General features: G+C 33.4%; 1 long non-coding RNA gene across 1 annotated transcript; it reads right to left on the bottom strand.

Moving 5' to 3' along the window:
- Positions 1–367: 367 nt before the first annotated feature.
- LOC110910767 lies at positions 368–2826 on the bottom strand. Its single transcript, XR_002576444.2, has 3 exons — positions 2571–2826; positions 1136–1201; positions 368–661 (listed from the first exon to the last, which is right to left on the bottom strand). It is a non-coding gene; the product is annotated as an uncharacterized LOC110910767 (long non-coding RNA).
- Positions 2827–6000: the final 3174 nt, after the last annotated feature.

The raw sequence follows: 6000 nt of genomic DNA, 5'->3' as shown, positions 1-6000 counted from the left end.
CTTAACTTGTAAACTGTTTATGATGTGTAAACTGATAATGTAATGTGTCTATCATGTATAAGCACTGATAATGTAATGTATTGTAGGCACATAGTCTATTAATGTAATGCGCCTATCTCTCATAGACTTCACCCATGGAAATGTCCTTGCTTGGTTTTTATGAAATGAATTTTTGTTTGTAGTGGACCTTGAAAAATGTTTATGCAATGAAAACTTTTCGTTCTTGTATAATTTTTTTTTTTCGTGAGAGGTTCCTAGTGATTGTAGACTAGACTCGAGAAAGAATCCTGGTTCACTACAATCAAAGCTCTAATACCAATCTGTCACACCCTGCTCGTAGCGAAAGCGCGAGGTGTGATCTGTTGGTTCTCAATGCATAATGATATAAGTAAACATACTAAATGAATAAAACATACTCCATTGCCATTACCATAATTGCTCAAAAGATGCGCAACATACATTAAGTTTATAATTGACAAACCATTCAAAGAAACTAAGTTGTTATTATTTCTTACATTCAAAACGAAAATTTTAAACACTAAGGCTTTGTCCACTATATCACCGCAAAGCGGCAGTATAATAGATAAACCCTTCAAAAGATGGCACGGAGTCTTAATACTTGTTTCCCGAATTAGAATCCCTGACAAGGTCCACTAATTCCCTGAAATACATGTTTAAGTAGAAAAATCAACAAAGGTTGAGCGAGTTCATGCAGTTTAGTTATGTATGATACACCCGAAAAATGTAAAATGTATTTGTATTTGAATCAAATATAGTATGAAAAGCGTCAATGAAATCGTGATCATTAATGTTTTGCAAGGACATTAATATGTGTGACGAATTAGGAAGCAAACCAACCCTAGACGATTTTAATTGTATCGACACCATGTCGTAGGGCAACAAACGCACTCCTAGGTAAATGAATGACCATGAGTGGGGCTCGCCAAAACCCATTAGATCTAACCCTTTGTTCCTTGGTCCAAACTGGATTAATGGTGCTTTAGTTATGGCCCTAATTTCGCACATGATCTAAGGTGTTTCATTCCTTGACTTATCATACTTATTGTACATGTATTTTCCCCGATAGTTGTAAAGCTTGAAAAACATTTAAAATGAAAAGGGGATATGAACTCACAGTATCGCTTCAGTGAGTAGAAGTAAATATGATTTCACGTACGGTAGTCCTGAACAGTATTGCGACCTACAATCGTTGTTATATTTTGTTAGACACTTCGGTCTTTGTAAATAACTTGAGTACAAGTCTTATGTCTTAATTATGTGTAAGACTTGTATGTCTTTATTGTTTAACCGTTATATATATATTTTTCCAAATACATATATGTAAGTAATCGTGTATCTGGTATGTCATATAGTCGGATCTAGTTCCCTTGAATTCGTGTTTAGTAGTAATTAATCGTATACTTGTATTTCATTACAAGTTATGTCATTGGGCCTAAATAGTGTTGGGTTTAAATAGTGTTGGGCTTTTGGGCCCATAAGTTTGGTATTGGGCTTGGCCCATGAGTTATTTGCTATTGGGCTTAGCCCAAGTATTTAGTTTAAGCCCAATATAATTTAATAAAAAAATATAAGCCCATTTTATATAAATATTTAGCCCAAAAGATAAGTCTTTCATTTTTATAAAAATAATTTTATTAAAATTTTCTAATTATACTTTTTAGATAATAAAAACATAATGCTTTTTATAAGTTTTGCAAAATATAACTTGTTATAAAAATAATTTTATAAAAATTTTCTAATTATACACAAATTACTACATATCACATAACTTGTTAAAATGAACAAATATATATTTTCTCAAAATATATAATTATCTAATCTTTTCTTTTTATAAAAAGCTTTCTTTTATATCTTTGTAAATCTTGGAAAGATTTAACTAAAAATGATAGTTTTTATATCATATAGTTTTTAAGAAAATTTTGCCATATCACCTTTGTTTTAATCACTTTGCCATGTTTAATAAACATATCTTTTTCTTTTCAAATCAACATCACAATTTACTCATAACTTTTATAAACAAGATACATAAACTTTATAACAAGATTTATAACATAATCTTATCAAGATGATCTCAAAATCATGTAGGGTTTTGAACTTGCTTACAACATATGTTAACTTGTTCAAAAACCTAGTTTACTTCTAGTTTTTACAACTTTTATAAAAATCTCATGTTGTATGTTACTTTTTATACTCTTGTAAAAAGTCTTGTTTTTATTTAAAAACATTAAATACTTTAATTACACCATAGATTTGATCATCCAATATATAAAAAAAAAAAAAAAAAAACTTTAACATGTTTATGTATACTTGTTAGATCATATTTTTAGAATATCATCTAACAAGTTATACATGTCTTAATCATCTCAACAAGATCAAATATTTAAAATAACAAACCTTAATCACAACATAAACAAACATAGATATCATGATTTGTATTTTTGCTTCTTTGTATTTCATACTATTATTTATGATTATTTTGTTTTTACTAGTTATAATAATAATCATAACATAAGTAAGTAAGAAAAATAAATATAAAGTTAGAAGCTCACTTCTAGCTCTAGGCTAGGGATGATCTAAAAGAGCTTATGATCCAAAGAAGATGAAGATCTTGTTGTTAGAAGACTCTTGGATGGATGAAAAGGCTTGATTTAACTTGCAAATACTTTAGATCTTCTTAATTTCCATGAAAATCCATGTGGTTTATAAGAAAGATGAATATGATGGAAGGGTTTTTCTATGGTGTTCTTGGTAGGTTGATGAAGATATGAAAGTGTTTGAGAGAATTTGTGTGTGTTTGAAAAGGTGTAAAAGATTTGTAGTGTGTGTAAGTGATTTATGAAAAGTGTTATAATAATGACACCATATAACTAACTCTTACACTTATGTTAATACCATGCCAACACATACTCCACTTCATCATCTAGATAATCATTCAATTAAAAAAATAAAAAAAAAACAAATAGCGGGGTGCCCACTTGGACGAAAATTCAGCAAAAAGAAAAGAAATTGATGAATTTTTTTTTAAAAAAAAAAAAAACTTGTTTTAACTAGAAGCTTTAAGCATTTTAAGAACTTTGACATTTTATATAAAAATATGTACAAGGTTTTAAGCCTTCATATTTTAAAGTAGTGTGACACTAGGTAAAACTAGTTCACTGAAATTTTTAGTTTGTAATTCGGGTGAAAAAGTCGGTTCGGGTCCTGTACCGGGTTAAATACTGACACCGTGTTTTGTTTAGATAAATACATAACAAAAATTTATTTTTGTACTTGTTTTATTATCCAAATATTTAATCCAACTTTTTGGACTAAAAATTTTATTATTTTTGACACGTTTCCGGTACCGGCTTTGCTGACTGACAGTTTACTGAACGAGCCGTGCAACTTAACGCAAAAAGATTCAATTGCGGATTTTGTGTCGTTTTTACTACTCATTATATTACTTATGTCAAATAATATTTATTTTTGGGTTTTTCAGATAGTTACGGTTTCGTTCTGCAGAATGCTGTATATTTCCGCACGATTTCTGTATTTTTCTGCGGACTTGAACAATTTGGTTTTAATTGGAATTTTGTAAATAATACGGCACATATAAATTTTTGGACAAAACTTTTTATAAAATATTTGTGTAGACATAACTGTATGTCATGTTTTCATTGTGTCAGACTGTACCGCGACTTGTGCTGACAAGTATCGTTTATTCGCGTTCCTATTGTTAGTCTAGGATATTATTGTTTCTAATCGCTTCGGATTCATTATCATAATTCACTATGATTTTTGTAATTCCTAGACTCTCAAGACTTTAATTAATTAGAATTAAGTCAAATATGCGAAAAATAATAGTTAAAATAGTTGTTCAAGTTGTATGGAATTACCGGAATTTTGCCGTTTGTCGCAATTTTTGCAATAAAAACGCCCACGGGGGCGGCTTCCGCGGCGTACTCCGGCGTTTTCAAACAAAAAAGGCCCAATTTTGAACGATTACGGATGGTCTTAGTAGAGGTGAGCATATGTTCTTTATGTCGACTACATATTTAGAGACTTCACTCATGTCAAAAAAGGTTCCAACGAATTCTGATGATCGGAGTTCGACCGATTGTACCCAAGGTGGACGAACTAAAACACCATTTTATTTATTATATTTTTATTGATATTGATGTCTTCTACCTTCTAGTATGCATATATTAGAAGCTACGCATGAATGGGTAGAGAACAGGCCAAATAACATGCATTTTCCTCTTCTTTTCCTTGTTTACTTCCCTTTGACTAGTTAGTATTTGTTATGGAGGCATGTGCATGTTGCATGGATATAAATGATTCCCTTTTGATTTCTAATATCCCACAAACCAGATGTATTGTCATTCTTGTCTTTCTCCTGTAAATTTACAATACCACCCTTGACATGCCTTCTTTCTATCTTTTATTCACAAGCATGAATCATACTGTTGATGCAACAAACACGGGACCAAGGATGGTAGCTGAGTTGGTTAGGCAAAAGGGCTGAAGGGTTCAGTTTTGCCTAACGCAGGTCGCGGGGTCCCTCCACGTTTGCAAAACGTGGAAGGATGTTCACTAGTATGTAATTGTTATTTACTTTGAAGTTCCTTCTCCGAGGCAAGCACGAATCCAGAAAAGAAAGCAAATAGAATGAGTGTGTGGTGAATGTGATGAAGAGTAACTTGGAAGTGATCAAGTACTCTTTGAATGACCAGAGATTAAGGAATCTCTGTGTTTCAGAATGTCCCAGGAGTGAAAATGAGTTGTCTTCTTATAGGGGAAGACGTCTCCTGAAATGGCATATACAAGACTAGCGAAACCTGTTTGCAATGGAGGGTTTCCCCTTTTGGGGTTGAAGGCTTTGGACCCCTGGTTAATAGAGTGTACTTGTGCAGACCTGCTCTGAGTTTGTGGGCGTGAGTTGGTGAGGTGAGTTCTCAGATGTGACTGATTACTGTTCCTCGCTTTTCTCACTTTACAGCTTTTCATCCGATGAACCTTTCAACCTTTTAAGCTCTTGCATATTAGTCATTTTATTTAACCTTGGGCTACCCCCGTCGTCAGCCCCCTAAGTCAGAGGTTTTTGGGGTAGTATGCTCAAAGACTTCTGACTTTTATGCATATGTTTTAAAGGTTTCAAGGGTTCATTGCTTGGAGGCTTGAAAGGCTTGAGGCAGTTACTTTTTAAATTTTGAATTTTAAACGATTGACAGTTGATTTGATTGATGTGTGTCAGGCGGCGGTTTTGCAGGAGCCATTTATTTACCTTTATTACCCCTGTTTTAAAATCATATTTATTTTATACTTTGCAAAACTCTTTCATTTTACTCACAATCCTTCCAAGTTTCTTCCTTCAGGTTAGTTTTCTTCTTCATTTTCGTTTTTACTTTCTTCAAAAATGGGTGCTCTTAAAGATTTAGCAAAGTCATTCTCTCGAATGACACAAGAGGAAGTAGACTTGTTTTGTTTGGAGTATGGTATTGATAAAAAATTTAACCCAACTGCCCCTGCTTGCGATGTCCCTGTTGACAAACCAAACCCTGGTTCGATTGCCTTGTATTGTCGTCATTTTCAGTGGTCTAATCTTCGTTACCCTTTTTCGTTTTGAACTTGCTTGAGTATTATCGCGTTTCTTTTGGGCAAGTTCATCCGAAGGGGATGGCTAGGGTTTTGCACTTTGAAGTGTTGTGTCGTGCTCTTGGGTATGATCCTTCTTTGTTGCTCTTTCGGAGGTTTTTTCGTTTAGCCAAAAATGGTGACTGGTTCACCTTTGAGACATCAAAGGTTGATACTTGTCTTATTTCGTCCATGGTTACAACGCTTGGGTCCTGGAAGGATCGCTTTTTCTGGGTTTCTGAATCTATCGTTCCTTTCAAAATGGTGTGGAGGCATCCGGATGCTGTTCTTAATGATCCGGAGCCTTCTGAATCTGAGTTGAACGATGCTTTTCTTACAGCCATTCGGGGGTGCCCTTCGAGGGTT

The sequence above is a fragment of the Helianthus annuus genome, chromosome 15 (genome assembly GCF_002127325.2).
Source record: "Helianthus annuus cultivar XRQ/B chromosome 15, HanXRQr2.0-SUNRISE, whole genome shotgun sequence".
In the NCBI taxonomy this organism is placed as follows: Eukaryota; Viridiplantae; Streptophyta; class Magnoliopsida; order Asterales; family Asteraceae; genus Helianthus; species Helianthus annuus.
Note: the sequence above shows the minus strand (reverse complement) of the source record. Positions and strands in the feature narration are given on the sequence as shown.